Source organism: Achroia grisella, unplaced genomic scaffold, assembly GCF_030625045.1.
Source record: "Achroia grisella isolate CSIRO2021 unplaced genomic scaffold, CSIRO_AGI_Agris_v1 utg511, whole genome shotgun sequence".
Taxonomy (NCBI): Eukaryota; Metazoa; Arthropoda; class Insecta; order Lepidoptera; family Pyralidae; genus Achroia; species Achroia grisella.
The window spans coordinates 2,056,304-2,077,550 of record NW_026712905.1 but is presented as its reverse complement, the minus strand read 5'-3'; the positions used below and the strand labels follow the sequence as shown (position 1 = coordinate 2,077,550).

General features: G+C 30.7%; 1 protein-coding gene across 2 annotated transcripts in view; it reads left to right on the top strand.

The window, feature by feature from the left end:
- Positions 1-21,247, top strand: part of LOC131846461 (atrial natriuretic peptide receptor 1-like) — a 140,925-nt gene that overhangs the window by 50,334 nt on the left and 69,344 nt on the right. The window lies entirely within an intron of this gene.

The window sequence follows — 21,247 nt, the reverse complement described above, 5'->3', positions numbered from 1 at the left end:
ACAGTGTTATTATTATTATGTCTAAATACACAAAAAAAGTTAAGTAATAAGATAGAACCCATGAACTCATGTGTACATACGTACATGTACCGCAGTAATAACAGTGACGCAAAATGGTCATAGCTTGGTTTATTGCTATGCCCTCGAAAAGGCGAAACACTGATTCTCACTCATAAACAAGAGCTACCCGCGAAATTCTCACGTAATATTATATAAGCTATATAAATGAACTATTATGTAGTGAATGGTAATTTTGTCCCGATTACAGCCAATTGTTTATGTAAAGTCACATTTCTAATTATGCAATTCATAAAAATAAAATAGAATAAAACATATTTTCACTAACTTTACAGTATTTACAATTTTAATGATAAAACTTATTCAGGTATACGCATATTAATAACTTTAGTTGCTCAAAGTAACAAAGTATGATTTGTAATATCAATATAATTTTAAGTAAAAATAATACGAATCATAACAAAAAACACACTACACAAAAGTAATTTCAAAATAAAGTTACGCCGTTGGCGGTGTTATCAAAATATTTTATATTTATACTGTAATAATAAAGAGGAATGATTTTATTGTTTGTTTGCATTGTGTAGGTTCCGAAACTACTCGATTGATTCGAAAGCTTATATTTAGCGTTTGAATCCTATATTATTCCTGATGAATATAATCATTACAATATTATGGAAAACGAATAAAACTTCAATAATGTAACCCAACGTATGAAAAAGAATACGTAAATCTACATCATACAGTTACCATACATGCGTACTACAGTTTTAAAGAGTCATCAATATAAAAGGGTATATAAGTGTTGAAATTTATGCCGCTAGTTATTTAATATAAAGGAATATCATAAATTTTATATTGTATAGCACTGTTTCTATCCTTAAAAATATTAGTCTTATCTCACTAGAAGCCTTAACTACGTACCTAATTCTGCAATCTAGTTCAATGCAAAAAAACATGCAATAAACATAAAATATTCCATCACACTTCACTTGCAAAACCATTTTACTTGTTGTCACTTTAAGTGTGTGTGGATGCATTAGGTGTATTGATATGTACCCATGTCTGATATTGACGTCAATGAACAAACTGACATCCAATTGTGGTATACCGATATCTGTATTTGAGATATCAAATGTCAGGAATAGAGAAAATAACGAAGTGATGTGTTCTGTTTGCATAATATATGTACGGGAGTGTACGAAGAATATATAGATATTCAAATACATGATAAGAAATGGTAAGGTTTAGGTTTCAATGAAATATTCACATCACGTTATACAATATTTATACACATAATACTAGCTGTATCAGCGGTTTCAGCCGCATGAAAATAGCCTATGTGTTATTCTGATGTATAAACTATATTACTGTAAAGTTTCATTCAAATCCGTTAAGAAGTTTTTGCGTGAAAGAGCTAGAGAGAGAAGTAACATTCGTCCATTCATCCATAGGAAATTAAAGTCTCTAATACAATTTTTCTAGTCTTGGGAACTAAGACCTTATACTACTTCAAACTGGAAATTCACTGCAACATCTTAAATGCTAATAAGTATTATAATAACAAATGATAATGCTAATTCTTAACAAATTAATAATTAATTATGTGTGATAATAAATTTACAAGTCATATAATAATATGGTTACAAACTTGTAAGAGAGATTTATTACCCATGTCGGAATTGGTATGGCGTCCCATTATAATATTCTGTAGAATAATAGATACAATTAGGATAGTTTTTGCTTCGCTGTTTCCAATATTAGAAGCAAATGGGACACCAAACATTGTCCTAGTTCTTTTGAATCGTATTGGCAAGAATTCCATCTGATTTTTCATGCCAGATTTCTGGGCCGAAAGAAATCCGAACCGAGCGCCAACGGTATTTAATTTTTCTTTCAAATCTTTCAACTGCTTCGTAGTGTATATGTTACAATATTATTATTATTATTATTAAATATATGTATATATATATAATATTTTTTTAAACTACGAAACGTAATGTACGAAAACGTAAATGAAACCATTTTAAATAATGAAATTGATACGGTAATCATTCGGAATTTATTTATTAATTAAATTGCTGCCAAATAAATATGTATTATTCATTAATTATTTATTATTATTAATAAGCCTATACATTACTATACAATAACTTGTTAGCTATATAATATTTGAATCTTTTAATCACGTTTCCACTACTATTTTATAATAGTACTAGTTTTTGCCCGCGGCTTCGCTCACGTTAAGAAGTGTTATCAGTATTATCATGAGGTATAGTTTTTCCGGATTTACACTACTTTCATACAAACTTTCATCCCCTATTTTATACCCTTGGGGGTAGATGCCTACGTCATAACATCTATCTGCATGCCAAATTTCAGCCCGATCTGTCCAGTGGTTTGGGCTGTGCATTGATAGATCACTATGTCAGTCACCTTAGAGTTATATAAATTTAGATTGTTATGAAAGACGAAAATATAGTAAGCTCATTAAATTCCCTTAGATAGTTGTACAACATATTAAAAGCTCTTTACTTTTCTCAGTCTGACAGAAACGAAAAACTATATTGTCTAAATTCGTGCCTATACTATACGCGATATTCATATAGATTTCACATTTAGTATACATGTGACTCATGGCTTTGTCTTCATGGTTGTATCATTTATACGTCAAACAAGAGTATTACTCGTAGTTAAGCAGAGAGATAACTAATAAAGAAATCAACTTTCGTAATATATTAGAATATTTTCAGGATATTATGTTGTCAAGTCAGAGTGGAGTGATGTAAATACTTTTGCTGTTGAATCATTCAAGTTCCGACAGGCTACATTGATAAATTGACTTGGCTATAGAAAATACCAGGTAACCGTGATTCTCCTCTTTTGAACTGATTTGTTCAAATAAACAAACACACAGTAATATGAGTTCTGCACTTGTTTACATAGTTTAATAGTAGTTATTTTTATCACTATTATTAATAATACATTAGCATAAACAAAAATAAAACATATGTTAACTGCTTGTGTAGTAGGGAAGAACCTTAGCTACTTCTTAATTTAGCTATTTCACTCTAAAATAAAATTTATAATTTTAAATTTAAAGTTTTCACGGAATTCTAACGACAGTGTATACGGAATTCACATAAAAAAATTGTGTTTTAAAAAAAAAAATTCTCGATTTCTTTTTGTCAGTCTTTGAAATGGCTGGACTCATTTTGATAGGGACTTTCACTTGCAGATAGCTAATGTTATAAAAAGTAACTTATAATTTTTATTTATATTTATAAAAAAGACGTTATATTTCACGCGGACAAATTGTGGGTAATATGACATACTTCGTACTTACATAATTCTTACTACATCCAACTTACGCATACTCGCTATTTACCTACATAAAGGGTAAACATTTTCTCAAGGAGTTTCTACTAAAAAATGTCTTGATATACGGCTCAGATAAGGTGGGCAGATTATATTTTTTTAATTGTGTGCTACTTCGCGAGGTAATCGACCGCTACACTTGCTATAAGTTAGACTACAAGGCTGTCACGGCTGGTGGGTATGTGCGAGTGTCTCGAGACACGGACAAAAAACGTCAAAATTAACTTAACAACTCGGCATGTTTTCAAACACGTGGATATTATGTGAATTATTTGTATTCACAGGTGTAATATGTAGGTATTACGTTTTGAATTTGTGTCACAGATTCAATTAAATTAATTTATTTTATTTTATTTTGTGAAACTGTGGTTTTTAATAATAATTAATTAAACATACACATAATAATTAGTAAAAATCACGGGATCTTACCACGTTTTATATTTATTTGCTGAGTACCCTATTATATTTTTATCCTTATTTGCTGAGCTAAATAATGACCGCGTCAAGTTTAAAACAGTATACATACACATAACATATGCTGTGTGAAAGTAAAACTTTAAATTCAATAGAAAGATATTGAATTAGATAATTGTATTTATTAAATATTAAAATCTTACATAGTAGTTCCATAATATTAATATGTATGATTAATAATGATTATATTATAAAATATAATATCTCATATACAAACTGTCAGCTAATGCCAAGCTAAGCATAGCTTGTGTTATCGATACTAGACAATTGATATAAATAATTAAATACTTAGATACATTTTTTGTAAATACATACATAATATACATGGAAAAAATCAAACTCATTAATACAAATGTATGTACCGTGAGAGGAATCTAACCCGGGACCATAGGAAGTAAAATGGTGTACTAAATCAGAGCCCATGTCAATTATCCACATCGTGGTTAACATAACAGCAGACAAGCATACATTTCGCATGGTATATTCTATTGCCGACGTATCACCGTCAGTCGAATTAATTTTAAGTTTGTTATCGGTGTTTCGTTCATGGGAAAGTTAGTTAGAAATATAAATAGACACTTATAGTTTTTTCCGTGTCAAGCAGATTTGAACCCATGACCTGACGGTTATAAATCAATAGGCCATTTTTCATCTATGTACTTAGGTACTTAGTAATGTATGAATTTGCCTATCGGTCATGTATTATGATAATTTTATTTCCCTTCTGAATACCGTACTTTTATGACTTGCTTACACCAATACCCAAATTGCGAGCATATGTTCTCAATATGGATTAAAATAACGTATATTTATCTTGAGTGCGTCATACTCCTATGGGCGTACAGCCAAACCTATGTCTGTGAACCGTAATAAAATTTTCCATATTCATTAGAATTTGTTATTTACAAAAAGTGAATTGCAGTACATTTCGTCACAGACTATTCATACACAATAGAGCCTGCATATAATTTTCAGTGTGCTAAAGAATTTACAATACTTTTAGCATAAACGATTAGTCATTTCGTGGCTAGGGGAAGGATGAGGGAGGGGGGAGGATTGGTTAAATCAACCATTGCATATTTTCTTTTATGTGTATATTTATAGAGATATTTTTGTAAAGTGAAACTGAACGAATTTTGTTGAGTCTTTTTGTAATCTATAGTCGTCCTTAGGAATTTGTACTGATTTTGCATTTTGTAGTCTATAGTGTCAGTAGATGATGAATTAAAGTATTCTTAACGTCTTTTTGGAAATTCACTCCACTTTGTAAATATCATATTCGTACTACACAAACATTTGTCTGGGTTTTATTTATTCAAAAAAAGTTAATTCTTTCTAGCAACTGTAGTCGTCTAGTCATAAGTAGAGCTTCCAGGCGGTATAGACTTTGGAAGTTTTACCAAACGTAAAAATAACAAGCCGTGTTTAGTTGGGACTAGTTGGCGCTGAGATATTTTTACAATTGTCTATTATTTTTTATATACTACTTGTATTCAATGGCATTATCCGCGTGAAATTCTGAAGGTGTATTTTTTTAATTCGGTCCAGCATTAATTATTTATGTACTTGGAATATTTCCTTTTAAATTTAGATAATTAAATTATTATAAGACACAAGTCCATGCTCACCTTATTTGTAATTAGAATACTTCAAATACAAATTAAATTTACACACAGAGTATATTCTATATAGTACTCTGTGTGTAAATTTAATTTGTATTTTATATTATATAATATTAATTTAATTTTGTACATTCATGTATCAAAAACAAAAAAAAGCAATACTTTATTAATACCATATTAATTTTTACATTTAGATAAATAAAATCATTGTAAAAATGAGGTACAGGCTCACATTATTTATATTTAGAATTCTTTGTATGCATATTTGACTTGTATTTTATATAATTTTAATTTCTATTTTTATAACGTAACTAGCGTTAATAATGAAATCAAACAGAAGATACAAAATTTAAGTATTTGTCTAGCCACAGTTCTAACAGACTAACCTTAATTTATTTGAAGGCTAGTACACTTGTAATTAATGTCTGCATTAAAACCAGTGCATTCGTTTAGTAACACAGAAATATTGCATGCAACTCTTATTACAAAATTATTAATCCTTCGCTATTGACTCTGCGCCACATTTTGCTCCCTTCATGAAACATTTTTTATTGCAGCCCCGCTCCTATTGATCGTAGCGTGATGTTATATGTTAGCATATCCATTCCTTTCTAAATAAATGGGCTATCCAACACTATAAAATAATTCAAAATCGGTTCAATGGATTCAGAGATACAACATCACAAACTTTATCTGTTTATAATTTTAGTATAGATAACAGATCTGTAATAATGCATAAATCATTTGACGGTTTTAGATGCAAAGCCCTTTGTAAGTACGGTTTGCAACTGTAACTGCTGATTGATACATAATCGTAAAGCTATCAATTTAAATCTGTTTGAAATTAATGTTTTCCGGTAGTTGTAACAATTTACGTTGCAAAAGATTATAAAAGCTTTGTAGATTAAAAAATATATAATCTGTTGCATTGTTTCGCAGCAGCAAGTAAAGAAATAGACTGACGAAAATGTCAACTTAACTCAAAGGTCCTATTTATATAGATACATATAGAAGCTTGATTTTTTTGCGTCGGAAATTAAAAAACAAATGGATGAAGTATTAGAACGTCGTATTTTTATGCGAAATTATTTGTTGCCTTTGTACATCAAATCAAATAATTACACAGGAAAATGTAATTTTTGAGGTTCCTTCACTGATATTTCAAAGCGATATTACAGAGTTGCGGAACCCTCGTTGCCGGAGGCTTATTTTTGTGTTTCTATGTAAAAATGATGGTAGAAAGAAGAGAGAAATTCTGATATAGGTACAATGGTAAAATTTCTCGCCTCACTGGGATGTTATGCTTGATTAGTGATCTAAAAAGAATAATAATCACGACATAGAAATGTCCGGTAAATCATTATCCCCATTATTATTATCAGTGATTCCATGTTCTCAAAGATAAGAGGAGGGGAGTATAGTGGGATACCATCTTCCTACTGTAAACAGTAATAGGGACTAATAACAGTGTAACCTACCACGTGTGTGGTTGATTCCAAGGGAACCGTCCTGACTTCATGCTATCCTAACGTTAGTACAGGCGCATGCACAATTATTTTATTAGCTATTTAAAAAAATACCATATTTTCCATAATCGTGAAATTTGGGCATTATATGGTACAAATTTAAAACATTGAACAGAAATTCCTTTGGTAATACAACCATAGATTAAGAAAACGGTTATCTTTTTTCTTTAGGCGTTTCGACATTATTTACCATTACAGTCATAAAAAAAAGTTTTTACTAAAGCCGATGGGAAGGAAAGAGATAGCACGAGTGCAAGATACGGCACGGTTTCCTTTTTGTTATACATAAGGAGTAGGTATGCTAATGTTTTGTCCGTAGTAATCTGTTACTGGTCAATGACTGACCGTTTAGATCTAAATATAGATTCATTTTAAATATCTTCCAAAATGTCATTGACATGTTAAAAATAGTTGAGATAAATAGCTCGTATTAATTGTTTACGACTAATTTGAATTTAAGTCTATTTTTGTCGTGTAATGATAATAAAATACAAATATTTTAATAAATATTTAGGTGTACTTCTAACCAAAAATAGCTTAAAATTATATATATTTAGAGTTGAATATTAAATGACATGGACAAAACAGTAGTTCGAATTTAAATTGAAATGGATTTTTTTCAAATGTGGAACATTGTTTATAAATAGAATTTATTTTTGTATGTAAATGAATTTTATTTATTATGCATATACATATATATATATATAGACAAAATGTAATTAGACTAAGCTACTTGAAGTGGCAATTAAAAATGTTTATCTTTTGGTTAAGCGTGTTTCATCTTAGATCTTGAAGTTACTTTCATCAGGTGACGTAAAACCAACTATAATTCCATCTTTAAATAAAAAATTGCAACACAAACTACTTTGAAATATCGTACATATAAATAATTTATTCATAACTATCAATTTCATAGAGGTACAAAAATTATAGTAATATAAAAATTTTTGCTTATTACACAGCGCTATCTAGTTCTAAACAGAGTTTACCAATAAAATAGCGATGGCTTTGGTGGTATAGCGGTATAAATAAAGCTGTTGGCTAAAGCCAACAGCTTTACTTCTGATAGTCGCGGGTTCGATTCCTCGCATGGTGCAAATATTTGTATTCATGACTATGATTGAATAGTTAGATAAATATAAAATAGATTGAAAATGAGTTGTCGTTGTGTGAATTATCACATATATAAAAGCTAATAAAATGAAAGAATTTATTAAAAGATCGTGTTCTGTTTTCCAGTGTAAGAATAGTTCTTTATTATTCGTACGTGCTTAGTACTTTTGAGTACACACATACAATACAATATGTTCACATAAATAGGATTGAGAATATCCAACGGAAGATTATGAAATTTCTCAAGTTTAAGTGCATAAATAACGATAATTGTTATGGAGCTAGATGCAAAAGAACATCGTACATTGCTTGTAAATAAGGCTTAAATTTGAATACATTGTTCTGCGTACAAAAATAACCACATCAAAAACTTAGACTGCTCAGAACTCCTTTCTTTGATAAACCTCAAAGTGAGGGCGTTTAATCAAAGACAACCCGTTTCTCTTTGAGCCACTAATTATAGATTTTTTTTTATTCCGTAGACAATATTAATAATATTGTTGACTATGAAATAGACCTTTTTAATTTAAACTCAAATACATGTCCTGTCTAAGAATTGGTTCAACGGTAATCTCCAATTGTAACTATAGTGGTGGATATTTTCTCAGTAGTCCAAACTACAATAACATGTTTTATTTTATATATTTTTTTATTCATTCTTTTTGTTTTTCTATATAGATTAGTGTTCTGTTTTAGTGTTGAAAGAAGTGTTATATATAAATATTATTAATATTGTCTACGGAATAAAAGCTTTTCTAGTTTCATTCGTATCTAAATCTCAATCTGTATTTATTTATTTAAATTGATTCTTATGTAAGATACATTACAGTATTGTTTTTCTAAACAAAAATACCTCAATGACTGTATTTTAGGCAAATGTTTACCAACTGCTGCAATTCTGAACAATGCCATATGTCGTACTTTTTTTTATTTATATACCCTTTTCTTTTCTTATCCAGTGCAAAGATCTTTATAAGACCTTCCTCCCCCTCGGGGTTGAGGGAGTTTGTGGGATTTTTTTTTCATTAAAAAACCACATGGTGTATCTACGAGCGCCATTGCCGGAGTTTTTCTTTTTCTTTTTCTTGTGGAAAAATATTGATAATATTGGCTAGAAAGGTTTTAGACTTTTTATATATATTTTGACATTAGTTCAAAATATTCTTACTTCATTCATTCATTCAGATCAACAAAATACACACGACCGAGATGAGAATGTTAAGATGGGCAGGCGGAGTCACCTTGTTAGATAGAGTGAGGAATAACCACATTTTAGGCAGCTTTAAGGTGCGGCCCATCGAAGACAGAGGGACATATGACCAAAAAAGTCCTGCATCTTAATACCGGCCCAAAGAGACGAGCAAGACCCCTGTTAACTTGGCAGTCCGTTATCATGAACGACCTGAAAAACGCGGAAATAACCGACTCGACGACCCGGGACAGATGTACCTGGCGAAGAAAGACTAGGAGAGCCGACCCCAAATGAAATGGGAAATGGCTAGGCAGAGAGAGAGAGAGATTCTTACTTCATTGCTTTCCATCTTTCTAACAAGAAATCATTAAAAGACCTTCCTACCCTCGGTGTTGAGGAAGTTTGTGGGATTTTTTTTCCACTAAAAATCACATGGTATACCTACGAGCATCATTGCTGGAGTCGCGAAGTCGCGTTTCTTTTATATGCCTTAACCAATAAAACATTTCATCATTAATTTTTAATTCTAATTGCGCGTGAATTGAAATTGTTAACACCGGAAAGTTAGGCAGAGTGTTATACCGCTACATCAAGGTTACCAACAAAAAAAGTTAAAATATGTTAAGACTGTTGAATTAGTTATAAATACTTCAAAGCTATTTATAGCTTCATGTCAGAATATTAATGGTACAATTTAGTTTAAAGATAGCAAAATTAGATTGCAATTTTAGAACGCTATAAAAAGTATTGATCATCAGATAAATTAGACGAACATGCCGACAAGAAATGGATGTTTCGTGCTTATAAAAAAAAACAGAGACTATACTAGTCTGTTTTTTTAATGTTAACGTTAAGTTTTTATTTATAACGTCTATTTATTTATGTTATTAATTATACTTGCTTATTATTTATTAGTTAATATTTTAATAAAATAAAGTCACAATTTCTTGTTAACGTTATGAATTTTGTTTTTTTTATAGTTTTGTGTAAATTATGGGGAAAGGCAAAGATATAAGCTCTATACAGTCAAATCAATAATGTATATATAAACAATAACACATACATTATATACATATACAATAAATATATAACGTCCATGGATATGATACTGATACGAGAAAAGATATTATTGGGAGACTTTATTAACTGAATAAAAATTTTGTCCATGCGTTGGGAGCGCTTCTTTCAGTAATTGCTTAAAATATTTGGCTGTGGTTTTCACAAATGTAATGTGTTTCACTTACACTCTATTTTATATGTATGAAAACTTTCGATTAACAGATAACTTATTAATTAATTTTACTTTAAAGTTAAAAGTGTTTTTTATATCACAAATAAACTGACTACCAATCGTAATTGCGGTCCAATCCGGTAATAAACCCCAGCGATAGTAAAAATAATCCCCTGAATTCGCTTGGTTTTGGCGAAGATATCGTGTAATGTTCATAAATAAAAATAAAATCGAATTAAAAATCATCTCCTTGGCAGTCGGTTGAAAATAATGTATTAACGTTAGGGCTTCCATATACGATGGGCATTCTTTCGGATATATCTTCTTTTTGTGCGATTTTCATTGCCGTTAAATAATATTATTAGGACACTTGATACGGCGCGATGAATTTATGAAAATAATTATTGATGGAAAGATAGAAGAAAAGAGAGGGAGGGTAAGACCAAGGCACAGCTATATCAGCAAATGAAAGACAGAATTGGAGTCGTGTCGTATCAAGGTATAAAGAGTATGATGGAAGATCGGATATAGAATGGCAAGAGCTCCACCGACAAGAGCATCGCTCTTAAATTATGAATGTACTAGCTTTTGCCCGCGGCTTTATCCGCGTTAATTTATCCTCTTAGGTGGAATTTTTCAAAATCTCTTCTTAGGAAATGCCTATGTCATAGTAGCTTTATGCATGCAAAGTCTCAGCCCGATCGGTTTAAATTTGACAAAGTTTTATACAAACTTTCATCCCCTATTTTATCCCCTTGGGGATAGAATTAATCAAAATCCTTTCTTAGCGAATGCCTACGTCATAACATCTACCTGCATGCCAAATTTCAGCCCGATCCGTGCAGTGGTTTGGGCTGTGCGTTGATAGATCACTATGTCAGTCACCTTTGAGTTATATATATTTAGATAAATGAAATAATATTATATGTAAATATGGGAAAGAGTAATAATTTAAAAGAAAAAAATATTAGTAGGCACCCCAATAATAATACCCCAGGACAATTCACACACCGCCATCTAGTCTCAAGGTAAGCAAAACTTGTGTTATGAGTACTAGATAACTGATACAAATACTTAGATATATTTATTTTGTAAATACATACATAATACAGAGCACACCCAGCGATAAAAACAATCATACGCGTGAATACAAATGTTAGTACTATGCGAGGAATCGAAACAGCGACCATGGGTAGTAAGACGGTTTTTTAACTTTTTTTATTCATCAAATATCTGTGTATACATATTAGTTGTCTAGTTCTCATAATACAGCTCTGCTTAATTTGGGACTAGATGGCGCTGTGTGATTAGTCCTGAGATATTATTATGATTAACTCGCACCCATAGAATATACATACATATATTGAATCTCGTACTGGAAATCTATAAAGTAAGTAACAAATTATTTTATTTTGTTTAACAGTCGCAAAAAGTAAGCGATTTTAACGTACCGACTGTGCAAGCCCTAAGATCAAAGTGCTAATGAAAATACAGTTTAGTATGCAGCCACAAAAACATCGGACTTAATAGACGTTTTTATCAATACCAATGACAATACAAGAATATCCGAAGCCGAAGTTATTTTTAGACGTAGAGTCCGCGATGACTTCATGGTCACCACACCTGAGTTGTCTTAGTAATAAGACAAAAATCATGAGTGTTACTCGCAGCCTTCGTAGGGTTCCGTGTTTGAAGTTGTAAGTTTATTGTCCGTCTGTACCTATTACATATATGGAATATTTGCTGAAACTATGCTATGTACTAACTTACTATTAATCTAGGTTATAAATAATGTATTCACGGTAAATATAACGTTTGTAGATGTATATATATAACATTGAGAAAATACAAACTACTTTCCAGTAATTATACAGGTAGTACATAATTTCAATAAGATTGTTTGTTTTTACCTGTGAATGTATCTATGATTAAAAATGGTTTGAATTAACAAAATATTTATTAAGATTGTCATAATTAATAATAATATAAATCCATAAACACATTATCAATGTACAAAATTTGTACATCTACGGAACCTTCCATGTGCAATACCGACTCGAACATGACGATTTTTAAATTTAAAAATTATTTTTAGTACTTATAAAAATATACATATTCTACACGGCTATAAAAATTGTGCAGTAAAAAAGCAATTTTAATTATATTATTACTTAATACATATCTAAAATTGTGTTTTTTTTACATTCTCATTAATTTGAAACAAGTATTATAAAGTTTAAAAATAGTCGGATTCCAAGTTATTTTTGGACGAGATTGTGTGATAAGTCACGGTCACCATTTTCGGTATTACGGTGCGAACCGGATTACAACCTTATCACAATGGCATAAGCATTAGTTTCGCTTGGCTTCATACAGATTTGCACATAATTCGTTCTCAAGTTATTACATCAATGTAATAAGGTATTCTATGAAAAAAACCGACATTTTACTCACGTACTATGTACTTCCGTGTCTTTATGGCTTGCTAGAGAGCGTCTAGTCGAGAAGTTTCCTATCTTGATTTTTGTATTTTTTTACAGCCTTTAAAAAATTCATTTGAATTCTTTATCTGTACTTAAGTGTTATGATATTATTTTTATATTTCTTTGTATATTGTCTGTAGGATCTGTCATATTAATGTGGATTTATAGCATTTTAAATTTTAGATGTTTACGCGCAATAGTGTCCAATTAAAACTTGTTTCGCTATACATTGCAGTTTAATAATAATTTTATAATAGTTTAATAATAACAAATTAGTATTTAAATTTTTGTCGTGTGAGATTTTTGGTCAAAAATCATTTATTCATGTAGAACATTTTAGACGCTTAAGAACGTCAAGTTTCTTGTAATTAATATTTATCCTATCGTCCAGGTTGATATACAGATTCAATTCAGAAGAACTGGCGAGAAACTCAATTCAATTTATTTTTTTAAAAGCCAGTTTTTATACTTTATGTGCTTATCTGTGTCAAATATGTATAAGCAATAAAAATAAATTTTATGTCTATGTCTAACATTAAAGGAAAATCCCGTGCACGAACGCATCGCCATGTAGGTTTGTCATTTAAGTAATCATTTAGTGAGAAGACCTATATGAACGAAATGAAAAGATCGACTATTGTCGATCGATCTTTTCCATAGTTCGTATTCGAAATAATCTATAACTTATAAAGCTGTATTGTTTCACAGAGTAATCCAACTAACAATTCGGCAATATATAGTCATTACAGTAGTTTTTTATTTATTTAAATTATATATTGTGTACAATTTAATTAATTTTATCTATTATAAAATATTATTTTACTGTTATGATATAATAAGGAAACGAAATACATACAATTAATTTTAAAAAGATTCCTACCTGACTCCATTTTATTTCTGATATACTTACACTTAAAAGATTGTGTAAATTAGTAAAATATATGAAACTAACTGATGATTTTGTAAAATCAAATCCAAATATAATATTTTATTCGTATAGATACAAAAATTTATAGTTAGTGTTGTGTACAAGAAATTATGATAAGACGCTACTTAAGTAATACTCACAAATGCTCAGCTCAAACATTTAATAAGGCTCCTTTTTACAAAAATAAATATTTTTAAAAGAAAAGAAGACACAATTCTTTTATCCTTTATTCCATTAAAGAAATGTAAATAATTCTTTAACAAAACTCTCAAGCTACTTTTAAAAAAATTTACTTAAATTAGGCGCATTGCCACAGGATATTTCTATTAGTACTTCACTTCTTAAATTCAAAGAGCAGCTTAGTCGGATTAAACCATTATTCAAGTCTCAACTCATTTGCGTAGATAGCGAAAGTAAGTTGTTATTGGAAATGTCAGAAGACCTAAAGTAGCTTTTATATAAAGTTGTCTGTTTGAGTACCTTAGCCCACCTATTTTATCCGCCAAGATGCTCGCTATTTTCACTCTCACTCTTCGTCAATCGAAACACAGCCTGTGTTTCGATTGATGGATGAGAGTAAAGGGTTAATCCAGTGAAATCACAGGATTAGTTCTCAAGAGTTGCAATGTATGGTTATCACGGACACCGGAAGTGTGCTCTATAGTTGACTGTTGCACTTACTTCGTACTTAGGTTGTACTTAATCAGGTCGATCAGCTAATTAGCTAAATATATAACTAAAATTTGGCTAATATAGTTGATGAAAATGGCAAATAAACTTATTTTCCTTTACATTATATCTCAGCACTTACTTTAATAATTCCACTTCAAGGCATTATTATTTTTTAAATAAAAAAGTACAATGAGAAAAGGACAACCTTTTCTTCCTGTAAAATGTTAACACTGAGGGTAGCCATAATCACTGTAAAGTCATCAATTTTTTTTTTGTTGTTATTAGAAATTTTCGGGTTACGAAAATGATATGGAATGTCCAGTCTAGCGAGAAAACTAGAAAATTCATTAGGGTGTGATAAGATAACAAGGAATGTAAAGAGAGTATTAGATCACTCAGACAGTTCACGAGCATGACGTATGAATTAGCTAATTGCTATACCTAATTGGGTGAGTGATTGCGCTTCTAATTTCCAAAGATGTTTGGATGTTTGAATAATTCACTCTTAGATGGCATGACTTTGAATGAATTTTAGTGCATGTGTATCGCATTTATTTATTAGAAAATCAATTTACAATCCAGTATATTAAATCGACAGTACATTTCTAAAGAAAGCCAATAACAGGTTTTCAGGGAAATGTGGCAAACAGAATAAAAATAAATTTAGAAGTACAAATCAAATAGATTAATAAATAGGACTTTCAATTCTGACTGTATGCAACCATAACTAAATTTAACAAAAGCAGTGAATTTAATTTATGTTATTTATATTGTTAACCTGGTCTTAACACGAATAATTTTATGGTAAATAAAGGTTGCACTAGCCGTGGTCAACTCGTGACCAGTGCAAGTCTTTACTAGTCGAACTGTTGAGAGAGGTAAATATATTTATCTCCTGCAACCTAATCGAAGCATTGAGTGAGGTAAATACCTTTATTTACCATAAAATTATTCGTTTTAAGATCCGACTAACAATATAAATAATAAATACAAAAAACACGAAAGTTTGATAATATATAATTTATGTGTCCAATTCTTACCAAATTTTGAATTAAGATAAATTTAATGATAAAGTCATTTTATTTGTTTGTCGTTATTGTCAATGTGGGTATTATTTACGCAGAAAATACCCAGATTAATTTAATCATACTCTTGAGTACAAGTGATAAGATCGAGTAAGGAATCGAACCCGTGTCCATAAGAAATAAGACGTTGTGCTGTACCGCTGGATTATTGACAATGTCTAATATGTTATGGAAACCTTCGCCTTGAATCTACAAGACACTGTTTTTTTGTAATCACTACATTTTTTTAGAATCTTACTAATATTATAAACGCGGAAGTTTGAGAGTGTGGATGGATCGATGTTTGTTACTCATTCATGCAAAAAGTACTTAATGGATTTTAATGAAGCTTTAGCAATAATATAGTTTAGATCAGAATAAAACATAGACTATAAATTTCACGCAGGCAAAACCGCGGGCATAACTAGTAATGTAATCGGGAAACATAAATCTTGTAAATAGTTCTTCTTACAAAGACACGATTAATATAATATTTTTTCCGCGACACCGGGTTGAATATCAGTTGTCTTTGGGAACAAACGCAGACAGACTTTGAGATAAATGATCCGAGTAAGGTGGATCACAGATAGAACGTTGAAATAGGCCTTTGTCTTTTATTTCTCACGGGAAACTGAATTTTGGGATTGCTGTAGGGTTGTCACCAAAAAAAAAATATATACCTTCATAATATTTATTTATTTTATTATTTATTAAAACTTAATGCACAAATACAAAAATAAAGGTACTTAACACCATAAGGTATTTTCTCCCAGTCCACCATAGGGCAAACTTACTGTCTCTCTCTCCCGGCCTTATCCCATCTTAATTGGGGTCGGCTCTCCTAATTATCCGTCTCTAGAGACTTCGTGTCTGGATCCTCATTGGGTCTAAATTTTCACACATTAGATCTTTTTTGATGGCGACTATCCATATAAGTCGAGGTCTTCCACGTTTCTTTTGTTTCGGATTGACATTTAGTATCTTTTGGGTCATATGGTCTTCTGATCTTCTGATGACGTGACCGTACCAACGTAATCTGAACTCAGTCAATTTGTCCTGGATAGATCTTACTTTGAATGTTCCTCGTAAGTAATGGTTTGGCACCTTGTTAAACTTACTACTACTTAACGTATATTACTTTTTCATCATGTATATTATTAACTATCGACGTCGTAAACTTAATATTTGACATAACCACATTTTGCTGGATATATTTGAATATATGTAACATGAAGTCTATCACGTTATCTCGGATTAATTGTGTTTATTATCGATATTCCCATCACTGAAGAAATTATAACGTCGTCAGAAATTTAAATTTACACAATGTTTATGGTTATAATCAAATTTGAACTAACCTGTGGGGTCTACGTCGTAATAAAAACCACTAAGCCACTACGCAGTTTTAGCAATAATAATAATAACTCTGGACTACTAACACAGGATCATCTGGCCCCAAGGTAATTGTAACTTGCGTTATTAGTATTAAACAACTGATAAAAATACTTAAATATATATTTTTTTATATATGCTTTTTGAATCCATGCATAATATACATAGAAAACACCCAGACATTGGTCTAGACATTTTATATGAACAATCATACTAATGAATACAAATAATTCTATCCTGAGAGGAATCAAACCGTCAAAACTCAGAAGTAAGTGCATTAAACCGCTAGACTACCGAGGCCGTCAAGAAGAACAAACTTTATAATATGATCATACATAAATCATTGTAATGAACATATATATGTACTTTAGACCAAATTTGAAGTGACGTCGTGCTATTTCGTATAATTAAAATCCCATTTTAATTATGAAACATTTTATAATGTATTTAGATCGATATTTAAATATCAGCTCATGTCACCGCGGCGTAATATTATTATAATAAGCCTATTTAAATGAATTTAATAGCAACTGGGCGAGTTGTGTGGAAACTTTATTATATACTTCTATAATATATCTATATCTATGTATAGTGAATAATTTGTTTTACTCAACGCAGTAATCCTAGGAACTACTGATTCTCCTTGACGGCCTTGATTCTGATTGACGGTTTAGTACACTGCTTTATTTCGAATGGTCACGAGTTCGATTTCCGGCTTGGTGCAAACATTTCTATTCAAGAGTATGTTTGTTTATATAGGTTTGGGTATTTTCTATGTATATTACTTACGTATTTACATAAAAATATCTAAGTATTTATATCAGTTGTCTAGTACCCATAACGCAAGTTCTGCTTACTGTGGGATTCAATGGCGCTGTGTTAATTGTTCAGGGTTATTTATTATTTATTAATTTACTGATTCGTACTAAAAAAACATTTTTCTATTGGATAGCCCTTCATCGAGGAAAGCTAAACTAGATATATAATCAGAATCAGTAAATAAACGAACAATAAATTATCCTGGATGTATATATAATATATTTCTCGGGGTCTCTAGGGTCTCAATTCTTATATTAAAAGCAGTTATTCTGTTTTATGATTTTAATACAAGAATTGAAAACTAATCGTTACTAATATTATTATTTATAAAGACTGTTTTCTTGATGTTTTAATCGATTTTAATAGTTTTTTATCACATTATTATATGCACTTACTGTTGATAGTATACTATAAAAATTTTGTTTAAAACTGAAATGGCTGTTTTTTGTATAATACATATAAAATAGTATATATAAGTAATAGATATATGGGATTAAAATATAATAATTATATTCACATTTCAGTATACAGTATTCATTTCAGTATACATTTCAGTATTCATATACCTTTCGGGGTAAATATACAATATTATTAATTACGTAAACTTTTTATTTTTATTTAAACTACGCAATAGCGGATTAAAAAAAATAATGTAATAGATAATTAAATTTTACAAGCCGTTATTCTAAAGACTAACAAACGAAATATATTGTATATAGCACTTTGAATCAAGTGCTATCGACCGGTGATTTATTGATGATATGCATGTTTTACCGAAACTAAGCAATAAAATAGACTTGGCTTTATAGTCTGTGCAAATTGTATTCTGGCAACTCTATTACAATGTGTCGAATTAGCATTAGCCTATACCGTGCATTGGAATTAATATTGTTTTTTCCTCCTTTCTTATTGAATATTTGGACAATTACGACAGGTTTTCTGTGGATAATGATGGAATGGTACCTGTCTGCGCTAACGGTTTACGATGGCGGGGCACCAGTGGAGGATGATAAGCTGATGACCAAGAATTGATCGCAATGATTTCCAGGGGAAACCACGTGGAGGTCAATCTGACATGGTACAGGTTTTATGTTAAAGAATGGATAATGATAAATATAATTAATTTCTCACAAAACAATTGTTATACCTTCACGACTGGTATTAGAGATAGGGTAGGGTAGAGGCATGTCAACTGTCGACGTTTGGTGAACCCAAAACTTGATATATTTACTAAAACGTGGGCACGAGTTGTTGTTGTTATTTTTGTATCTAACATGGGGAGGCGAGATTACATCCTTCTTTCCGATTAATGCAGTTTATAATTGGAAATATAAGTCAATAAGAAACATAGATACATACAGTTTTTTTGCTGTCGGCTAGATTTGAACTAACTACCTAATGGTATCGGCATCGGGGTAATAAATTACTAGGCAACAACTCCGAATTTTAAAACAGACATAGTTTATTCCGATGTATGGGTAAGTGTCATACATATCTCAATATTCTACATGTGGAATTTTTTTATGGAAATTGCAAATTATAATTGGAAAAACTTGGAATAATATCGATAAACGGAATCAAACCGATCATTGTTATTCGATGGAAAAATATAGAAGGCGTGCCACAAACGCTATTGTGCCTTAATAATATAATAGTATGCGCATATTGTATACATTATGCGCATATGTTTAGACGAAAATAGTATTTGACTGACTGTTGTTTCGCTAATTGTTATGAAATACACTCACGATTTTGAAACAAAACTGTTAACTTTGTAATTTCTAAAATTATTTGTTTGTACAAATTTCTAGTTTGTTATATTGTACTCGTCCTTAAAGGAAGGAAATTCAATCAAACATGAAACAGGATTTCCTGTTAGCAAGATTTCTTACAATTCGTATATGTACTTGCATTGCATAGCTTTGTTTTACCTATTATCCTCTGTCATCAAACTTACTTTCTTTCTACTTATACATTTACTAGCTACCCACCCCGGCTTCGCACGAGTGTACATGTATTATACACATAAACCTTCCTCTTGAATCACTATATCTATTAAAAAAAACTGCTTCAAAATCCGTTACGTAGTTTTAAAGATTTAAGCATACATAGAGACGGACAGACAGCGACAGCGACTTTGTTTTATATTATGTAGTGATTTTTTAGAGTAAGCAATAAATTATCCATACTATGTTTATAAAAAAGAAGATGGGGTTGTATATGTTGTGAGGAATAGGGTCCTTGTTGAAAGCAATATCAATCAGATCATAGCTAATGCATCCTTTCATATTTATGTAATAAAAAACATAATTAAAATTACAATTTGTATTGATTCATGTACTGAACTACTAGTGACTTGCTTTCTAAGATGTGTTCTCGTAGAAGGGGAGTGCTAAGATAGTGCAATTATTGGATAAGGTAACTTGACATTTTAGTCCTTAGGAATAACAACGAATGTATGGTGGTACAGGCGTCACATGATGACGAGATGTCCTTAGTACTCTTAGGTGACAGTTGCCTGTTACCATCAAGTGAGTCGTCAGCTTATTTACCATCGATTTTTTTTATAACATTGGTAACAAACGAGCTTGCGGCTCACCTGATAGTAAGTCAACCTTGCAACATCACGGTTGTACCTAAGTTGCCAGCATTTTAAGAAATAATAAAGTATTTTTAAGAACATGTCAATATAGTATTGGTTTGGAAAAGCCGTTACTGGATTGTACTTTGTTTACTTTAATTACAGAATAAAAATATTCCACATATTTAATTGCCTTGTTCGACTACGAGTATGGTGTGAATCACTTTTATTTTATCACAGATCTAGTGGATTATTATTAATAATAAGTAGACATAGATTTTTTCTACTTTTATTTATTTCCTTTGTGAACTATTATGGTTAAATAGATAATATATTAGTACCTGTATTCAGACAAACTAAAGAATCTCTCAGCAAATACAAGCTCTTACAGACGGATAAGAAATTGGCAAGTCTGCTGTAATATCAAAGCGTATGAGATATTTATACAACTGTTAGGATTATAACTACTTTATGAAGATCTGAGTCGGCTTGCATTTACTTACCTACGTCTACGAGATATTAAAGGTCAGAATTACGACTAATAATAACAACATTGCTGCAGAGCGACTTTCATACATACTTTTATAACGATAGAGTCTTTTTTTAATTGCAAATTGTATAGGTATAACTCTATTTCCAACATCGTAAACACATGCCTTAACTAAATTAAGGCCACTAAGTTCAAGTTCAATGGAATTAACTTCCGTATGTTATGTCACGTTTCAAATATGGAACGTTACGAAAAGGTCTGACA